This window comes from Podarcis vaucheri (genome assembly GCF_965113315.1).
Source record: "Podarcis vaucheri genome assembly, chromosome: 1".
NCBI lineage: Eukaryota > Metazoa > Chordata > Lepidosauria > Squamata > Lacertidae > Podarcis > Podarcis vaucheri.
This window is the reverse complement of record NC_138759.1, coordinates 10220232-10241917: the sequence shown is the minus strand read 5'-3', so window position 1 is coordinate 10241917 and position 21686 is coordinate 10220232. Positions and strand designations below refer to the sequence as shown.

General features: G+C 46.6%; 1 long non-coding RNA gene across 3 annotated transcripts in view; it reads right to left on the bottom strand.

Annotated features, from left to right (window-relative positions):
- The window catches only part of LOC309531032, a 91787-nt gene that overhangs the window by 55973 nt on the left and 14128 nt on the right, over positions 1-21686 (bottom strand). For 2 of the 3 annotated variants that reach the window (XR_014219012.1, XR_014219013.1), the window contains exons 3-4: positions 20704-20822; positions 12451-18254 (exon numbers count right to left, since the gene is read on the bottom strand). This is a non-coding gene — a long non-coding RNA (uncharacterized lncRNA). Of the gene's footprint in view, positions 1-12246; positions 18255-20703; positions 20823-21686 lie in introns of those variants that run through there. The other variant, XR_014219014.1, reaches the window with a different exon arrangement.

Below are 21686 nucleotides of genomic sequence, written 5' to 3'. Positions count from 1 at the left end.
TCTGCAAGGCCAGTGCTTCTGAAAAGGGAAGGCTCCTTAAGCGCAGTGCTTGGGGTCAGATGCCAGCAAATATTGGATTTTATTTCTTTGCATACACATCCTATGAGGGGGCAAGTGAGAATCAGGAGATTCCTGGCGGATCAGACCAAAAATCCATTGAATCTGGCTTCTTGTTTTCAACAGAAAAGCTCAGCGGAAGATCACCTGTTCTGCATGCAAAAAGTGCCATTTCATTCAGGAGAGATGAAATCCTGTAAAGTTTCTAGACCTCAACATGTAGGATTTTACTCTCCTCTCTGTCCTATTCACTCACCATGCAAACAGAACACCCAATAAAATGGGGGTGTATAACCAATTTTTGTCACAGAAGTTTAGGCTCTCCTGGAACCTTTATTACATACCGTTCCTTTCTCTTCAACCAGTTGTTTGGTTGATTGTCATTTTATGGCCTTCTAAATGCCTTTGTGGGCCGGGGGATAGTGGTTTGTTCTTGTTTTATTATGTATTTTGTGTTCTTGTTTTGTGTTTTTATGTTGGGAACGGCCCTGTGATCTTCAGGTGAAGGGTGGCATACAAATTTAACAGATAATAATAATAGTAAAACTCTCAACTAGTATTTGGTTTTGGTTTCATGAGGTGAGGGAGAAACAGACAAGCAAGAACTGCATCTAAAACCTACTCATAAAGATGTTGTAAACAAAATCTGCCCTTTTTCCCTTATGGGGTACCCAAGAGCCCGTATAGAGACCTTCAGTGGGTTCCCTATCAGTAGGAGAAAATAACAAAGGCCAACCAGAGAATATTGAGAAGCAAAGCAGCTAGTAAGCCTGATCTTTATTAAAACAGTTGCAACAGGGTGCTCCCCTCACACGCAGGAGAGAGGAGGAAGAGAGGAGGAAGGTGTGCAAGGGATGAGTTCGTGCTGAGTTCTGGCACCTCTTTCTCCAGAGAAATAGCACTGTGGGGAAGAACACGTGTGGGGAAGAACACGTGTTTACAAGCAAGACCAAAAGAGTGAGACCATTTTAAAAGAAGAAAGCTCTGAATGATACTGGGGCCCTGCAAAAATAAACCTGCCTGCCTGGAGGAAATATTTAAGCCCCCAACCCCACCCTGGAATGGACTGAAAGTGTATCACATCCTTCACAGCTCGCAAATGGGGCACATCTAAAATATTGTGCTAATTTCATACTTTCGTTTATTAACCACTTGGAAAACGTTGCTAAATTGGCAAATTTTACGTTGAAGTTTATGTCCCATTTGCAAGATCAGAGCATTTATTGTTTCCCAGATTTTTTATTTATTTATTTTTTTGCTGCTGATCTAATTAAAATTGTTTGTGTTTGGCTTTCTAGAAGACGATGGCCAGAGAATAAACAAGATGGAAGAACATTAGTAATTATTAGAAGAGCAACATTTAGTCAATCGGGTCGATTAATTGATGTTGAGCTAGGATAGCAGAGCACTTTAATGCACTAATTGCACAAGCCCAAAGCGCCGGCCAGTGCATGCTTGAATCGCTACCGCAAAATGCGGACAGACTAGATGGAAGCAACCAACCAGCCACAAATCCACCTAATGGTCGCATCAGCCAGCCCGCATTTTACCAGCTAACACTGCTGCTAGGATTGTGCTATTTTAAAAAATCGCATGATTAATTGGCTAAGATTTCTTTAATTGGGTGACAGCTCTAGTAATTACTACGTACAACTTGGACTTGCCGCAGGCAAAAAGCTAATATTGGAATTAGGACCTATTATGCGTTTTTATGTCCTGAGCTTTGCTGCCACCTAAAGGGAAAGAAGCGATTTCTTTCTAGGTTGGATCTAGGTTGGATCCTTTCTAGGTTGGATCCTGCCAACCTAGCAGTTCGAAAGCACAAAATGCAAGTAGATAAATAGGTACCACTCCAGTGGGAAGGTAAACGGCATTTCCATGTGCTGCTTTGGTTTGCCAGGAGCGGCTTAGTCATGCTGGCCACATGACCCGGAAGCTGTACGCCGGCTCCCTTGGCCAATAAAGCAAGATGAGCGCCGCAACCCCAGAGTCGGCCATGACTGGACCTAATGGTCAGGGGTCCCTTTACCTGTACCTTTAAAGGGAAAGAATGGTGCTGGAGGAAACTCTTGAGAGTCCCATGGACTGCAAGAAGATCAAACTTATCCATTCTTCAGGAAATCAGCCTGGAGTGCTCACTGGAAGGACAGATCCTGAAGCTGAGGCTCCAATACTTTGGCCACCTCATGAGAAGAGAAGACTCCCTGGAAAAGACCCTGATGTTGGGAAAGATGGAGAGCACAAGGAGAAGGGGACGACAGAGGATGAAATGGCTGGACAGTGTTCTCGAAGCTACCAACATGAGTTTGACCAAACTGCGGGAGGCAGTGGAAGACAGGAGTGCCTGGCGTGCTCTGGTCTATGGGGTCATAAAGAGTCGGACACGACTAAACGACTAAACAACAACAACAAAGGGAAAGAAAAGGACAGCCACCAACTTGGAGGGCTTTAAAAGTGGATTAGGGTAGGTGAATTGATGGAGGAGACAACCATCAGCAGAGGCCTACCACCATGGCTGCGTTGTGCCTCCGCTGTCAGAGTCAGTAGAACACTATCTTCCAGGAATCATAAGGGAGAGGAGTGATTCTTGTGGGAATGTTGAGGAAGGTAGGAGAGGATATATATATTAAATATTATCCCTCCTCACTCACTGCAGTGAGGACGCAGCAGAGCACATTCCCTTACAGATTGCTGGAAGCAAGTTGATGATTTGTTAGAATCCTTTAAATTAAGCAATCCAGTCTGGCTTGTCCAGTTGGGATTGTTCCTGGTAAATTTCCCCTTTACAGTCATACCTTGGTTGTCGAACACCCCAGAACTCAGACGTTTTGGCTCCCGAACAATCGAAACCCAGAAGTGAGTGTTATGCTTCTTTTGGAAGCCGGACGTCCGACGGGGCTTCTGCGGCTTCCAATTGGCTGCAGGAGCTTCCTGCAGCCAATCAGAAGCCGTGATTTGGAAGTTGAACGCTTTGGAAGTGGAACGGACTTCCAGAACGGATTCCGTTTGACAACCAAGGTACGCCTGTTGTTATGTACTGAGTTGAATAGGATCCAAAATGCAGAGTCTGATTGGTCCTAGAACAATAGGATTCAGAATGCAGCAGTCTGATTGGTCCTAGAACAATAGGATTCAGAATGCAGCAATCTGATTGGTCCACAGGAGCCACCCAATCCAGCTCCAGGTGGAAGTGAATCTGCAACTGTGAATCCAATTACCGCCCAGTTTCGAATCTTCCATTCCTGGGTAAGGTGATTGAGAGAGCGGTTGCTGAACAGCTTGGTAGGTTCCTGGATGAAACATCGGCTCTGGATCCATTCCAGTCCGGCTTCCGCGCTGGTCATGGGACCGAGACGGCTCTGGTCGCCCTAACAGATGATCTTCGTAGACAGCTGGATCGAGGCGGGTCGGGGCTGCTGATTCTTCTAGATCTGTCAGCAGCTTTCGACATGGTCGATCACGAACTTTTGGACCACCGCCTCGCCGACGTGGGGATCCAGGGCGCAGTCCTTCAATGGCTGCGCTCGTTTCTCTCTGGTCGGGGACAGAGGGTGGCGCTTGGGGGGGAACTGTCATCCCGCCACTCCTTGGTGTGTGGAGTGCCTCAGGGTGCGATTCTCTCCCCGATGCTTTTTAACATCTTTATGCGCCCCCTCGCCCAGCTTGTCCGGAGTTTTGGGCTGGGCTGCCATCAGTATGCCGATGACACCCAACTCTATCTGTTGATGGATGGCCATCCTGACTCGGCCCCAGACACACTGATCAGATGCTTGGAAGCTGTGGCTGGATGGTTACGTGGGAGCCGGTTGAAGTTAAATCCTTCGAAGACAGAGGTCCTCTGGCTGGGACGGGACGATATGGGATTGAGGGGGCAACTCCCATCTCTTGCGGGGGTGCAATTAGTGCCAGCACCGTCCGTTAAGAGTTTGGGTGTAATCTTCGACACCTCCCTTTCCATGGAGGCGCAGATTGCAGCTATAACAAAGGCGGCATTTTTTCATCTCCGCCAAGCTAAGCAGTTGGCCCCTTACCTCTCTCGCCCTGACCTAGCCACTGTGATCCATGCGACGGTCACCTCCAGACTGGATTATTGTAACTCGCTCTACGTGGGGCTGCCCTTGAGACTGACCCAGAAACTCCAGCGGGTGCAGAATGCTGCAGCGAGACTCCTTACGGGGTCTTCGCTGCGGGATCACATTCATCCGGTGCTATACCAGCTGCACTGGCTCCCGGTGGAGTACAGGATCAGGTTTAAGGTGCTGGTTTTAACCTTCAAAGCCCTATACGGCCTAGGACCCTCGTATCTACGGGACCGCCTCTCCTGGTATGCCCCACAGAGGAACTTACGGTCCTCAAATAAAAACATCTTGAAGGTCCCAGGCCACAGAGAGGTTAGGCTGGCCTCAACTAGAGCCAGGGCTTTTTCGGCTGCGGCTCCAACCTGGTGGAACGCTCTGTCACAAGAGACAAGGGCCCTGCAGGACTTGACATCTTTCCGCAGGGCCTGCAAGACAGAGCTGTTCCACCAGGCCTTTGGTTAGGGCACAGCCTGACTCCCTCCTTCAGCAATCTTTACAATACTTTAGTTTATGGTTGCCATTAATTTTGATTTTAATTAATTCTTATGATGTTTTTATAATGTTGCACTTTTTTAGTGTTGTTAGCCGCCCTGAGCCCGGCTTCGGCTGGGGAGGGCGGGATATAAATAAAATTTATTATTATTATTATTATTATTATTATTGGCCTACAGGAGAATCAGGGAATTAGCCAATCACGTGGGGCCCATTGTGTAAATAATGTATATAAAGCAGGCATTCTGGGGGAACTTCCATTCCTCCTCACCACTATGAGCTGAATAAAAGGCATGAAATCCATTCTCGACTCTGAGTATATTTCACCTGTAATTCCCTCTTAAAATAATAATAGCATGACAGTCTTGTTTAAAAGTAAGAGTAAAGTTTACTTACATTCAGCTCACAGCAGTGCTCTGAAGGCAGGCTTTATTTTGTGCTTACAGTTACATTTGTAGAGAAAAGGTAAGTCTGAGCTGGGCCTCAGACTTTCTTCCTTGTGGCTTCCATCCTCTGTAAGGATGAGCCTTGTGCTGGCTAAGAGCCAGAAGAGAAGGTCCAAGAGAGAAGTCCAAAAAGAGAAAATGGAAGAAGGGAAGATGGCGGCATGCCTAGCTCTTTTACTGGGTCTGCTAGGCTCACGCCCATCTACCTGGTCAAACACAAGGAGAGGTGGTTCCAGAACAGGTATGACAGGAAGTCCTCCCTGTCTGGAGCCACATTCCCCTGTGTGTCCACTCTAGGCAACAGGAAACTGTTGTACTTGACTGCTTCATTGGTGATACATCCCACAATTATGAACTCAGGTCCAACTTGTGGGCTTCCAATAGGTTGGCCACTGTGAGAACAGGATGCTAGAGTAGATCTGGCAGTCTATTCTTATGCTCTTATGATGATCCAAATCCCACTTTGACCATGAAACTCACTTGAGGATCGTCACTCTCTCTCGGCCTATCCACCTCACAGGGTTGTTGTGAGCGGGAATCCATGTATGCCGCCTTGAACTCCTTGGAGAAAAGGCGGGTGTTGTGGACTGGTTGGGCACAGAAGAATGTTGGGAGGAACCCACTGGGGAACTACCAAGGCAAGAAGGCTTAGAGCCCAGGGATTTGTGGTGGGGTGGCCATGAGTGGTCAAAGGAAAAGAGGGAAAGACTGGGAGGAAGAGGGGTTGGAAGCTGAAGAGGTAAGAGGGCTTGGTGAGCAGGGAAAGTCTGTGGCAGAGAGAAGTCAGAGGAAGAGGCTGAACCAGGAGAGGAGGGAGGTCAAGAGGCAGAGATGAGTCTGCCTGGTGAAGAGTCACAAGTATCTGTCAGATTCTCAGCCGCAGTCAGAGGTAACTGGCCATTCTCCAGGCATTCGGCTTGAGATCCTAGTTGACCTCCCCATCTGCGTCTCCCGGCAGGATACAGGCGAGGTCTCTATCGGTGATCCCACTCAACGTGAGAGGGACACACCCCTCCTCCCTCCTCCCTGCTTCCCTCAGGGAGGGGAAAAGAGCCAGACAGAAATCTATTTACATCGCTTTATTTCTGTCCTTGCAGCAGTACAGAGAAACGTGTCTGCACACTCCAGTCTCCAGCAGTAGAGAGATAAACTCCACCCCTGTACTTCCAGTACAGGTCAGATGACATTCTGAGCTAACATCCGATGCTCAGAACAGTGAATATACTGCCCCTTCATTCCAGTAGTACAGTCCCAAACATCAACATCCTGTTTTGCATTCCAGACACCTGCAGCTCGCTCTTGCATTGGTGCTTTTTCCTGACAGTATCTCCCCCTCCTGCTGCAACTAGCTCCTCTCCCTGTTTGTTTCCCAATACCAGAAGAGGCATGAAAAGGGCAGAGGAGAGATTGACTCATAGCTGTCAACCGTCCCTTATTTGGCGGGAAACTCCCTTATCCCAGCGCCATGTCCCGCTCCTGTCCCTTATTGATGATGTCCCTTAAATTTCCTGGGTTTCAAAGGAAGCAGCTCCTCTCCCTCCCTCCCTCCCTCCCTGCTGGCCAGGGAGGAGGGAGGCTCCAACTGTGTTGCTTGGCCGCGTTGCCTGGGGCTCGCCTTTGCTCAGCGCTTCACAGCGGAGAGGTGACGGTGGTATTTCCTTGCAATACTTTGGCCACCTCATGAGAAGAGAAGACTCCCTGGGAAAGACCCTGATGTTGGGAAAGATGGAGGGCACAAGGAGAAGGGGACGACAGAGGATGAGATGGTTGGACAGTGTTCTCGAAGCTACCAGCATGAGTTTGACTAAACTGCGGGAGGCAGTGGAAGACAGGAGTGCCTGGCGTGCTCTGGTCCAGGGGGTCACAAAGAGTCCGACACGACTAAATGACTAAACAACAACAATAAAAGAGCACGGGTGTTATATGCTGGCAAGGCCTCCCTCTGGCAGCAATCGTGCTGCAGCATTCGACACTAACTGCAGCTTCCAATTTTGTAACTCATCTCACTGAGTGCTTTCCACCCTCCTGCTCCCCAGCCCTTCTGGACTTCACTTTTTCTACCTCTTGCATTTTGCAGATTCCATAGTTTAGAGTTTTGTAAACTGGAGAAATAAATATTAGTAGGAAAAGTCCCTTCCATCTCCGGCTGTAGAAGAACTACTAATCCCTTGAAATGCAACCTCGGATGACCACCTGCGACAGCTGAGTGGCAAGGCGAGTCCTGCTGGCATAAAGGCCAGGAACTGTTGCCCTTGCAGCCATGCCTGGAGCGAAAGAACTTTAAGAGGCTTTAAGGTTAGCTAACAATGATGAGTTTTCTCCTCCTCACAGTCCGCGGACAGTCAGTCGCACATTGCCTTTTTTGTCCTCTGGAGAGGAAAGCGAAAGTGCACAGCATTTAGCACCATGGACGAAAGGATTCACAGTCTGAGTTCTCGAAGCCTCTTGGTGCAACAGCTCCATCTACAGCAAAGAAGGTGCGGAAAGGGGATTTTGACTCAATGCAATTGTGTGGAGGGGAGTGTTTCGCTTTAAAGGGAATTCATCAGAAATGGAAATGGGCTTGGAAGTTGCTGAGGTTCTCATAGAATAGAATAGAATAGAATAGAATAGAATAGAATAGAATAGAATAGAATAGAATCATAGAGTTGGAATAGACCACAAGGGCCATCGAGTCCAATCCCCTGCCAAGCAGGAAACACCATCAGAGCACTCCTGACATATGGTTGTCAAGCCTCTGCTTAAAGACCACCAAAGAAGGAGACTCCACCACACTCCTTGGCAGCAAATTCCACTGTCGAACAGCTCTTACTGTCAGGAAGTTCTTCCTAATGTTTAGGTGGAATCTTCTTTCTTGTAGTTTGGATCCATTGCTCCGTGTCCGCTTCTCTGGAGCAGCAGAAAACAACCTTTCTCCCTCCTCTATGTGACATCCTTTTATATATTTGAACATGGCTATCATATCACCCCTTAACCTCCTCTTCTCCAGGCTAAACATGCCCAGCTCCCTTAGCCGTTCCTCATAAGGCATCGTTTCCAGGCCTTTGACCATTTTGGTTGCCCTCCTCTGGACACGTTCCAGTTTGTCAATGTCCTTCTTGAACTGTGGTGCCCAGAACTGGACACAGTACTCCAGGTGAGGTCTGACCAGAGCAGAATACAGTGGCACTATTACTTCCCTTGATCTAGATGCTATACTCCTATTGATGCAGCCCAGAATTGCATTGGCTTTTTTAGCTGCCGCGTCACACTGTTGGCTCATGTCAAGTTTGTGGTCAACCAAGACTCCTAGATCCTTTTCACATGTACTGCTCTCAAGCCAGGTGTCACCCATCTTGTATTTGTGCCTCTCATTTTTTTTGCCCAAGTGCAATACTTTCCATTTCTCCCTGTTAAAGTTCATCTTGTTTGTTCATCTTGTTTCAGCTTATTCATCCCGTCTCTGGAGCAGAAATTGATGCGGTGAATGTGCTTGGTGTTTACTGTGGTTCTTGCTTTCAGTCTGCAAATGATACATAACCAGGGCCAGATTGAGGTTTGATGAGGCCCTCAGCTACTGAAGGTAATGGGGCCCTTCATATGTCCAGCTGCCCTTTGTCAACAACAAATTGTCACTGTTTTTTTGTGTTGAATATATGCTATATGGTAATTTGTGACCCTAATAGGTATCTAAAGCCATTGGCACATGTTGCTGTTCAACCAGTCCATGCAGAATGTAGGCACCCTATATATAGAAATGAGCAAACCAGTGATATTTTAGGAGCAGGCTAGCAGGCAGGGCCCATTATTTACATCATAGGAGCCTACACAACACAAAACACTGTAGCTGTATGTAGGTTTTATTTTATTTGCTTTTTATCATATGGGACGCAGGTGGCTCTGTGCGTTAAATCACTGAGCCTCTTGGGCTTGCCGATCAGAAGGCCGGCGGTTCAAATCCCCGCCACAGGGTGAGCTCCCGTTGCTCGGTCCCTGCTCCTGCCAACCTAGCAGTTCGAAAGCACATCAAAGTGCAAGTAGATAAATAGGCACCGCTCCAGCGGGAAGGTAAACGGCGTTTCCATGCGCTGCTCTGGTTCGCCAGAAGCGGCTTAGTCATGCTGGCCACATGACCCAGAAGCTGTACGCCGGCTCCCTCGGCCACTAAAGTAAGATGAGTGCCACAACCCCAGAGTCGGCCACGACTGGGCCTAATGGTCAGGGGTCCCTTTAACTTTTATCATATATTTTGGAAATGTACATCCAGGTGTTTTTTCCCTTTACATTTTTTGGGGGCCCCAAGAGAGTGGGGCCCTGATCTATAGCTTGTTTAGCTTATACATAAATCTGGCACTGTACCTAATCTATTGCTCCCCCTGCCCCATCGTAGCCAGGATAGCTCAGTCAGTAGAGCATGAGACTCTTCCAGCATCACTGGGGGTAGGATTAGATTACCCTGGCGCTCCCTCTCCAACTCTACAATTCATTGTATCAATTCAGTGTGCATTGCATTTCCTTTGCATTGACACGAATGGGGTGGAGTAGTGTATTGGCAATGTTATTTGAGTAATTAATTACATAAGTTACATCATTTTTGCCACAGTGGACAGCAAGACAGATAATGCAGGTTTTGGCAGAAGGCGAACTGCAGAACTGAAACAGCGATGCATGTGACAAGCGCCGGACATAATCGAAAAAGCTGCCTTCTTTCATCCATAGTTACAGTAAACAGCTGCATCACAATAAACTGGCATAGATTTATGGTTTCAAATACCTGTGGCCATTTTTAATGGACACCTTTCTAAGATATGCAGAAATTTCATTTGGCCAGAGCCGGTCCTAGCATTAAGCAAGGAAGCTGCCACTCTCCTTGAGCCCCTGTCATTCCCCTATAGTGCCACATTATTTATCTCTCTCTCTATCTCTTTCTCCTCCTGTGCGCACCCAAGCTGTCCCTAAATCTGCTCCAGAGGATTGGGAAAACCTCCAGAACATATTTAGGGTAGCACAGGAGGGAGGAGAGGGCTAGAATATTCTGTTGCACAAGGAGAAAACCTTGTATTGGTGGAACATTCACCTTAGCAATACATGGGATGCAACCCAGTGCTTTTATCCTGCCTTCCTGAACTTTCGCTCCCTCTGTTTACTGTTCCATTCTTCCCTGTATACATTTGCACGCAGCATGGTTTCCGTTCCATTCCAGCTTGTGGCTTGACAGGGCCTCCTATGTGGTGGCATCCCATTGATGGAACTCCCTCCCTTCTCTGTGATGCTGGCCTAAATGGGCCGTTGGACTCGTCCTAAGTTTCTTAAACTGGGTGTATCTTTAATCATGCTTCTGGGGAGACTTTTGCTGCAGCAACAGGACTTCTCACTCCTTTCCTCTCCTCCCTACCCCAAATTGGCTCCGGAGGGCTGCTCTGTTTTTTGGAGGGGACTGCATGTGAGGTTGCAGGATGGAGAAGAGGAAGAGGAAATCCCTTCAGTTGGTGGGTGGACAGGTAGATGTCATGTGACCCATTGCCTTTTGCGTTGCGTCATTGTTCTTTATCTATTAGAGAGAGTAAGCCACATGGATAAAGAGAAACAGAGTCCGACATTTTTAATGAAATGCATAATGAACACGCACTTGTTTCAATAGAAATAGAACTTTATTAGTAAGACCATGCACATATACATGTATTTATATATATTCATTTATTTATTTATATTTTAAAATACATCTATTTCCCACCCACCCACCGTTCACTTAAAAAAAAGAGAGAAAGAGAGAAAATAAGAAGAAAAGCATAAAAACCTTTCCAGTAGATCTCAAGTAGGTCCAAAATGTTGATTGTACAACACACACAAAAAGTCACTCCAGCAAAGTGCCATAAAAAAAATCAAACCCAACCCACACCTCCTCGACATCTGAATTCAAGGCCTATTCATTCTGTTAACTAGCAAGTGCATTATTGCATTTCTGATACCATCCAGGACTGCAACTTCTTAACGAGCTAATGGGGTGATTGATTGACAAACGGGGTCACAAGCCATTTTAGCAGGAGCCTTGTGGCACCTTAGAGGCTAAGATGTTTGTTTGCGGCACTCCTAGCCGGTGATATCTTTGACACCGCTTACAAAGGCTGTTTTCTGCAGCTGTGGTTTGTGGTGAGGAAGAGGCAACACCTAGGAGATTTTAAAATGAGATAACCATTTTAATCTCCAGGAATCAGTGGCTCTCGCAAAGGTACATGCAAACAGACACAGTCCCCATGAATGCAAGCAGCTCATAAAAGAAAAGGAACATAAAGCAGGTCCTGTGTTTCCTGGCCAAATTAAATTTCAGTTCTTGCCCATTGTACGTGGAAATCAATTGTAGCTACAGCTGAAGTTGCAAAATGGTAGCAGAAATGCAAAAAGTAAAACAGAATAGGGCCACACTCAAACCATACATTTAAAGCACTATGAGACCATTTTAAACAAACATGGCTTCCCCCAAGGAATTCTGGGAGCTGTCATTTCCTAAGGCTGCTGACAATTGTTACGAGACCTCAATTCCACTCCCAGATCTACAATTCCCTGGGAAGAGGGATTGAATTCGAAACCACTCTGGGAACTGTAGATCCACAAAGGGAACAGGGGTCTCCTAACAGTTCTCAGCACCCTTAACGAACCACAGCTCCCAGAATTATTTGGGGAAAGCAGTGACTGTTTAAAGCAGTATCATAATCAAGGCATGGTGTGAATGTGGCCTAGGTCTCAATATGTATGTGGAGTTTTGGGTCCAGGTCTGCTCTGATTACAGTCTGAAGTCCTATCAGAGTTTTGTACAGAACAATGGCTTTTTAGGGTAGACCCAAGGACCAAGCATGGATCTTCAAAGAGCATCAAATCATCCTCGGCTGTAGCACGCTTTTTACAGTTATCACAGAGAAGAATTGAAGGCTCACATGATAAGGGAACTTTAAGGCACAATATTCCATATACTCAACCACACACATTCAGCAACCACAGCAAAGAGCGAAAGGAAAAAGAAAAAGAGCGAGCAAGATACAGGTTTTCTAGAATAACAGCTCATTCATAGCTTCTGACCTGAAATTGAGGCATAACAAGATTCACTGCACTGACGACTTTTGCATTGCCACAGAGCAAAACAGAAATGTTGATAGCATCCACTTTTCCAAAATGGCAAATTTGGCATGTGTCTTCTCCCCTCCCCCCAAATTGTCCAGGTAGTCTCAACTTTTGTGGACCAAAGAAATGGCTTTGGTCTGTGTAATAGTCACCCTTAGAGAAATTCCATGCCTCTTCTCACACAAAGTAAGGGAAACTGCAATCTCCTACCTCTACAATTCCTATCACCCCTGACCATTGGCCATGCATGCTGGGGCTGATGGGAGTTGTAGTTCAGCAACTAGTAGAGGACCAGAGGTTCCCACCCCCTGCTCAAGATGATATGAGTTGGGGCCAAACTCCCTGTGAACAGGTTACTGGTTTCTGACTAGCCCACAGACCAGCACTCTAAGATGGCAATGCTAAAGAGAGCTGTAGAATGACAACTTGGAAGAAAACTTAACACTACCCTAAGGAGACATGTCACTATTTCACTTGAAACTATTTTAGCTTTCCTTGAAACTCTTCAGATGTTTCCCCTAAGGAAGAACTGCCAGAAGGGCTTCAAGTTCCATTGCAGATGACATCCTACAGGCATGCAAACCCCCCTCTGAGAAATTGCACCTAGTCTTTTAGGCATTCCATGAGACTATGATTTATACTCAGAGTAGACCCACTGAAATTTATGTACCTAAGTTAGCCACGTCCGTTGATTTCAATGAGTCGGATTAATGTTGGCTGGAACCCTTAATTGTTCTGCCAGACTATTTGATTTTGGATGCAGTTCTGATGGCGACGCGCTACCCATTCACAACAATTCAGGATGAATAGCCACACTAAAGGGTTATCTTATAATGACTGGAGAGAGGAGCTGGCTATGCAGTTGGTTCAGCTGTTTTTATATATGCAATTGTTTTACGTATGTTTTATTGTATCATGAAATGGCTTCAAGATGCTTAATAATAATAGATCTGTGGGGTCAGTATGAATGACACCTGCAGGTCCCTTCCAAACCTGTGACCTGTGAGGTCAGAAAGAGTAACAGGAAACCTGCTGAACCAGCCAAACCTGCTCCTCTGTTAAGGAGCTTATCTGGCCAGTTAAGTACCTCCATTTACATGTCCAAAGTGGTTGCCCTGACTCCATGAATGGGTGAGTGTTTTCCCACATCACCTAATTGGATGCCACATCCTTCTGGAAGGGAGAACAATAGGCGAGGGGTGACTGTGTGTTTCTGCTTGTGAGTTTGGGTAGTACCACTGGGGAATCTGTGCCAGAAGGTCTGCAAATACCACCTTGGCAGTCAAGCTAAGCTGGGGGCTAACTGTGATTTGCTGCAAGAATATCTCACAAATGCTTATCTGCTTGGGAGCTTGGGAGCCTTTGTTTCTTTCAGTTAGTGGGGACAAGGGAGCTTCTCAAGCTGGCTGCTCCTCAGCTACTCCTTTATCTGAGAGGTGGAAGGGTCCTCTAAGCCAGGGGTGAGTTAATAGGGCTACTGATGCCTTCCTACATAGCTTCCTTTGTGTATAAATAATACTTAACATATCAGCACTTTGCAGACAATTCATGATGGCCTCTTACTGCTCTGCTGTTTGCCCTGTGTCTGCAACGGCAGCAAGACTTTGCAGGCTGTGTTGTCAGTTTAGACATCTTATAATAAAGCACTAGGGACGTGGGTTAAACCACAGAGCCTAGGACTTGCCGATCAGAAGGTCGGCGGTTCGAATCCCCACGACGGGGTGAGCTCCCGTTGCTCGGTCCCAGCTCCTGCCCACCTAGCAGTTCGAAAGCACCTCAAAGTGCAAGTAAATAAATAGGTACCGCTCCGGCGGGAAGGTAAACGGCGTTTCCATGCGCTGCTCTGGTTCACCAGAAGCGGCTTAGTCATGCTGGCCACATGACCCGGAAGCTGTACGCTGGCTCCCTTGGCCAATAAAGTGAGATGAGCGCCGCAACCCCAGAGTCGGCCACGACTGGACCTAATGGTCAGGGGTCCCTTCACCTTTACCTAATAAAGCACTAGAATTGATCCCTCTGGTGTTTTCGATAGGCTTCTTTGATATCCCTGCACCAAACCATGCACACAGTCCCTCTGCTGGGCCTGTGGATCAGGACAGAGTTTTGGCCGATGCTGGAAGTTGGAGACACAGAGGCTTGTCTTGATCTATGCTGGTCCCAAAGCTGTGGCTCACGGCTCCCTGGAAACCTAATGGAGGAGCAAGATATGCTGGGTTGTTGCTGCTGTGAGCTGTTCCATCCCATACACAGGTTGTATATATGCGTAAATAAAGACACCATCACCTCCATGGACCTTCATTCCAAGGAAACTGAAACCTGGGTAAGCACTGGAACCCCTGGCATCTCTCACCGGTTGGAAACGGGGATGTACACAATGGTAATAGCAATGGAAGCCAACAACTTGGGACACTTCATTTAATTTTCCTTGGAACATGCCAGAGCTGCCAACAGATACATTCAGTGCAATGATGGCTGATGTCCATTGGGACTGGTAGGGCGGAAGGCAAGGAGACTAACAGCAGGTGGCGCCAGAGCCAATGGCTGGCAGAGTCATTCTATGTTTTGTCCCCCTCCTCCTGTCTGCTGAGCTGAAGAAGGGGCAACATAGAGGAGGAAGCAGACAGCCAGAGCCACCCCCCTAGACTGGTTGTAGGCAAGAAGGGTTGGCTGTGGGCACTCTAAGGTTGGTGGGCAGTGCCCCATTGGCCCTAAGTAAACCAGCCTCCACTGATTCAGTGGTAAAAAGGGAAACCACCAGGGCTGATTGCTGCCAGCGTGAATTTGACTGCTGACTCTAACTACATAGGGATTGCCAATATTCCGAACACACTGCGATCAGTAGGAAAGGGGCTGATGTCCTCAAGTTCCTTATTTATAAGTCATTATTTTAAAAAAGAAAGAAAGCAGGAAAAACATGCAACATTCCACTGAATGCTAAATAGCCACTTTCCTCCTAGGCACACTTCAGTCTCCGATGCCCCCAGCCGAGATGGCAAACTGTTTATACACTCTCAGATGCCTAAAGCGCGGCGCTCAACATTACTATTGAGTTGTGCAGAGGCAGTACAGAGGCAGCCTCTGTGCAAAGCGGCATCAAAGCACGAGAAATGTAAGGTCAGTTAAGGCTAACAGTGCTCAAAGGAGCCAGTAACTGGAGGGCAACCAGTTGGCTACCCTGGAGAGCTCCGCTGGTTAGAGCATGGTGCTGATGATGCCAAGCTTGCAGGCTCAATCTCCCAATGGTACAGCTGCATATTCCTGCATTTTCAGGGGTTTGGACTAGATGATCCTCAGGGTCCCTTCCAACTCTGCAATTCTATGATTCTGCCCCTGGCTCTCAACGGACCTCGACATCGGTCACTTTGCAAACCACTTTGGGGTTTTCTTACAACCGAGTGCCACACAAATGTTGTGGAACAAGCAATACGCAAGTGCGTGGGTCGGCGCCAGCCCTGGTACTCAAGCACATTCATCCTTCGCTGGCTGTAGCATTCGGGTGTGAGCGAGCATCACAGCATAGGATTTCCACATCGCCCAGCACCAGCAGACACACAGTGAGGTCCATTTGCACGATCAGCTGGGAATCCTCACAAGCACCCCTAATGATGTGTGTGCAAAAACGAGCAACAACACAGGCAAAAACGAGGCATTTTACGTTGGCTCAGAATGATGGTCCCCTCCCTCCCCACCCCTTTGCTAGACTTCTCTAAAGATTTTTCTTACTTGCCCCCCTAGAAAAGAAACATTCAGAGACGGCTTTAACTGCCCTTTGCATAAGAACGATGGCTTTGCTTGCGGAAGTTAAGAGGACACCCTTGTATAACATCTGTCAGTATTAGTCCTTCTTGAACTTAAGCTTTCTTTAAAATAAAAATAAAATAAAGTTACAATGTACAAATGCAAACAAAGAGATCCATATGCTTGCAAATGATGGATCCCATTAGGGCCCAACCCTTTGGATTGTTCTCCCGCGTAAACCCGAAGGAAATTCAGTAGGAGCCATGGAACAGCACAATACGGACTTCATCTCAGCAGTGCATCTTCAGGAAAATGTTGTGTCCTTTAATGCTGAATGATGCAACTTTCAAAGGTTCAGGTAGAAACTTCCCTAGACTGGAAGGCACACCCACACTGCAGATGTAGGCCACATCTGCATCACACATTTAAAGCACTATCAGACCTCTTTGAACAGCCACGGCTTTCCCCAAAGGAATCTTGAGAAGTGTAGTTTGCTAAAGGTGCTGAGACCCCTATTCTGAACTGCAATTCCCTGAGTGGTTTAACCGTCAAGCCCTCTTCCCAGGGAACTATGGGATTTATAACTCTGCAGGGGGAAACAAGGGCCTCCTAGGAAGTCGCAGCACCCTTAACAAACTACAGTTCCCAGGATTTCTTGGGACTGTTAAAGTGGTATAAATGCGCTTTCAATGTGTGGTGTGGATTCAGTCTTAAACTCGCTTCTTCTTGGAGTTTAATTTTGACGTAAGCCCAAAGGGAAGGCCCTGTTACTGCCTCCTACTGACTCTGCCTCCCTAGGGAACTGTGGGAATTGTAGTAGGAACTGATAGCAAAAACCTCAGCAAACTATAGTTCCCAGAGTAAAAATTGGTACAAATCTGCCATGAGCTTGTAGTGTCAATCGGGACTTGGTGCATTCCTCGTTTTGGGTTCTGCGGCCTCTTGCACGCTCCTGTCTAATACTTCTCTTTGGCAATTTCACCACACACCATGGGCAACAATGGCATCCTCACCAATCTTTGTTGATCTTTTTGCCATCTTCCTTTGCGTGACATGCTCGAGGGTCGTAGAGGACATTTCCTAAGCTTCAGCTGGCTGCCTTCATCAACTGTGAACACTGGGACAACTGCCTCGTATGGTTCACTGAATCAAACATATATTTGTCCCCCAAATCACACACACACACACACACACACACACACACACACACAACGACCTGCCAAAGCATTAATACTGATAAGCACCCTGCCACTGAACCGTCATATCAGTTTGACATGAACTCAAAGAGGATCTCTTAGAAAGCGGTGATCACGGGGCGAATGCGTTTTTCTGGCTCACCAAATTCACTGAAGTTACACAAAGTCAGAAGTGCCAAGCAAAACAAGGAACCATGCGTGCTGGCAAAGTCAGCGAGCCAGCAAATGAATGGCTAAGCAGAACAATTTCAGAACAGTTAATAGCGTGGAATACCCTAAGCAAAAAAAAGCGTGAAAAGGAATCCATATCTGTAACGGCAGAGAACCCTTCGGTGCCGAAGGACTCCCTTAAAAAGAAAGCTTGTTTCTTGACCCTTTTGAGAAGTCAATCCCACCCGCCCTTTCTGATTCTCACCAAAAACCTCACTAACGGATTAGTCTCCTGTCGTCAGTTTACATTTCCTAAGCAAGGGTGGTCTAGTTAAGCTGCTAATGTTAATTCATCTATATACATAACGGACAAATTGAAAAGCCACTGATCGCTGAAACAAGATCTCTCTCTGCTTCTGAGGAACCTGACTATTGCACCAGTTCCAAGCGATGTTTGCAACCAAGCTGGCCAAAGCTCGCCCATCATTGCAGCCTAAGATGACGCACTAACCTTTGACCTCTCCCTACGGTTGCAGCTAGCGCCTCGCCGTAGCAGGCTAAGAAGCCCTCCTAGTCGCTCAGAAGCAAAGCAGCCAGCAGGTCTACAAGAAAAGAAAGCACGACCGTTACTCCATCTTATAAATAAGCAACTGAGAATTCTGCTCCAGGTGGCCACTCGTGTAGCCCACTCCATAAATGGCATTCTCCGTAGGGTAAGGCACGATATGATACGAATGCAGCTCTTCGTAATAAAGGGATTGAGAACGGCATTCTTGGACCATGAACTTCAGCCGTTTTCGTGCATCCGCGTAGGCAGTCCGGCAGCAAGGACTCCCCTTAAAGTATTCATAGCGTTCCCTCTCCGTTTCCAGGTGAATCTTCCGCAGCAGGTTGTTGATCAAGACGGACCGGCGGAGGTAGATCTCAGGATCTTCAAGGAACTGGAGCTTCTGCAGAGAAAGTTTCAAGATACAAGTCCGGTCTTCGGGCAGGATCAGGTGCTGAGGTGAGTTTAAAGGATAAATAGAGACCGTTAGCACAGAAAACTGATTTAGTAAATAACAGAAACATCAGATGTGTGGGATGCAACATAAGCAGTCAAATACAACATTTCCTGTTTGCCTAGAGTGGACATGCAGGGGAATGTTGGTCCAGCCAGTTGAACTTCCTGTTACACCTGGTCTGGAGCATCCTTCCTTTGCATGTGACCAGGTAGGTTGGCGTGACCCTTCCAGACCTAACAAAAGGTCCAGTCATGCTGCCACCTTCCTCTTTTGATGCCTTTTCTTGTCTTGGACTGCATGTGGGATGAGTTCCCATATGGGAACTCTTCTGTAACTCTAAACAAAAACCTGCCTTCAGGGATCCAACTGTGAACTGAATGTGAGTAAACTTCTTATTACTTTTAAAAGAAGACTGTTGTGTCTGTATTCTTTTAGGGGGGGAAATCAAAGGGGTCTTACCAGGAATAATAGAACTTAAGAGATTCTAACCAATCTGCTTCCTGCTGTGTAAAGAGGGGAATGTACTCTGCTGTATGAATAAACTCACTAGCGTGAGTTAGGAAGGATAATATTTAATCAATATATCCTCTCCTGCTACCCACAACATTCCCACAAGATGGTGAAGAAGACTGGATTCAAAACCTGTACAAAGGTAGGCCAAATTTGCACTCGATTCTCCCTCCATTGGACTGCATCATGAGATGGAAGGGACCGTTAGGGTTATCTGGCCCAAAATCCTTCCTTTTCTCTGTCCTGAGGCTTCCAACATTCAGCCTCTCTGGGTTTCCATGAGTTTTAGTGTTATGAGAGAGGGGGAAACCGTTGTTCCCATCCACATTCTACATGCCATGCCTAATTTTACAAACTTCCACCATGTCAACATTTTCTCTAAACTATGAAGGCCCAAAATGCTGCAACCTTTACACGTAGGAGAGTTGACCCATCTCCTTAATCATTTTGGTTGCCCTATTCCGAATCTCCCATCATCCCTGATCATTGGGCAGGTGGAATGAGGATGATAGGAGATAAAGTTCTACAACTTCTGGAGGGCACTGGCTTGGGAAAGGCCATGGGACTTTGGATTTCTGCTTCAGACAGAATGAAAAATTAAAGCAAATGGGGCCCTTCTGAATTCACTGGGAAGCAAATGCTATGAGTAACGAAGGCATTTCAGAACTTGTGTTTTTATTGTTTTGCGTGCTCTGTGCAAACCACTTAGAGGTCACTTTATGACAGAAAATAGTATATAAAAGCATCAAATAAATAAATAAATTTGGCCTCTCTATTGGACTGAAGGGATGCTGGTGGCGCTGTGGGTTAAACCACAGAGCCTAGGACTTGCCAATCAGAAGGTTGGGGTTCGAAAGCACGAAGTGCAAGTAGATAAATAGGTACCACTCTGTGGGAAGGTAAACGGCGTTTCCGTGCGCTGCTCTGGTTTGCCAGAAGCGGCTTAGTCATGCTGGCCACATGACCTGGAAGCTGTATGCCGGCTCCCTCAGCCAATAAAGCAAGATGAGTGCCGCAACCCCAGAGTCGTCCACGACTGGACCTAATGATCAGGGGTCCCTTTACCTTTAGCTATTGGATTGAATACCAACAAACGTCCGTATAGTTAAAGCCATGGTCTTCCCAGTAGTGATGTATGGAAGTGAGAGCTGGACCATAAAGAAGGCTGATCACTGAAGAATTGATGCTTTTGAGTTATGGTGCTGAAGGAGACTCTTGAGAGTCCCATGGACTGCAAGAAGATCAAACCTATCCATTCTTAAGGAAATCAGCCCTGAGTGCTCACTGGAAGGACAGATCGTGAAGCTGAGGCTCCAATACTTTGGCCACCTCATGAGAAGAGAAGACTCCCTAGAAAAGACCCTGATGTTGGGAAAGATGGAGGGCACAAGGAGAAGGGGACGACGGAGGGCGAGATGGTTGGACAGTGTTCTCGAAGCTACACACATGAGTTTGACCAAACTGCGGGAGGCAGTGGAAGACAGGAGTGCCTGGCGTGCTCTGGTCCATGGGGTCACAAAGAGTCGGACATGACTAAACAACTAAACAACAACATTGGATTGAAATTAGCTCTCTACAGCAATGTTGTAAGTTAGAAGAAGAGGAGTTTGGATTTGATATCCCGCTTTATCATTACCCGAAGGAGTCTCAAAGCGGCTAACACTCTCCTTTCCCTTCCTCCCCCACAACAAACACTCTGTGAGGTGAGTGGGGCTGAGAGACTTCAGAGAAGTGTGACTGGCCCAAGGTCACCCAGCAGCTGCATGTGGAGGAGCAGGGAAGCGAACCCGGTTCACCAGATTACGAGTCTACCGCTCTTAACCACTATACCACACTGGCTCTCTTTGTTTGTTTATCAAAATCTATTATCAGAGAGTTATTATTTTTCAGGGGTGGGGGGGAGGTCAATTCTTTTTGATCTCAGAAGCATACTCACTTTTGGAAAATACCCCTGGTAATCCTGATGTAAATCTTCTTCTTCTTCTGCATATTTCCTCTTAAAATAGGCTACTTTCGACGTTGTTAAGGTATTTGTCGATACTTGGCTGGGACCTGCTGTGCAAACAAGGAGGAGCTGTCATTAGGAATTCTGCTGTTGGCTTTCCGTATGCCTGTTTCCATTGGACTGTCGACTTCAGTTGTGTTTTATTCTCAGCTTTATTGTGTTAGGAAAGATTTTTGATAAAGCAGGTTATAGATATTCTAAAGAAAGAAATATGGTTTGTTTTTGTTTTCAGAAGTAAAATCAATTTTTGTTGCATTTGGCAGCAATTTTCTACAATCACACGACATCCATTTGCAAGCAATTGCACCATGATCAGCTCTATGTATGGACTCAGCAGAACCGTGGAGGAAGCATATAATATGGGAGTTCCACCCCAGGTCTTTTTTCAGAGGAAATGGAATGTCATCTGCTGGAGCACTGGGGGAATTAACAAGACACCCCCTCTCACAGGCTTGTTGGGAGGATTAAATGGAGAAAGGGAAGAACAATGTACAGTGGTACCTTGGTACTCAAACAACTTGGAACCCAAACACTGCAAACCCAGAAATAAGTGATCTGGTTTGTGAACATTTTTCGGAAGCCAAACATGCTCCATTTTGAGTGCTACGCTTCCGTTTTGAGTGCCACACTCCTGTTTTGAGTATTACACTGAGGTCTGTCTGTTTTTGCTATTTATTTTGCGGTTTTGTTTTTGTGGCCCATTTTGTTTTTGCGGCTCATTTTGTTTCGTTTTGTTTTTGTGGCTGTGTGGACCCCAGTCAGTCCAGCTACTGATTGACTGATTGTGTGACTGCAGTACATTGTTTATTGTTTTCCTTTCATGGACCGCTGGTCTTGTTAGATAGTAAAATTCATGTTAAATTGCTGTTTCAGGGGTTGTTTTTAAAAGTCTGGAACAAATCAATCCCTTTTTG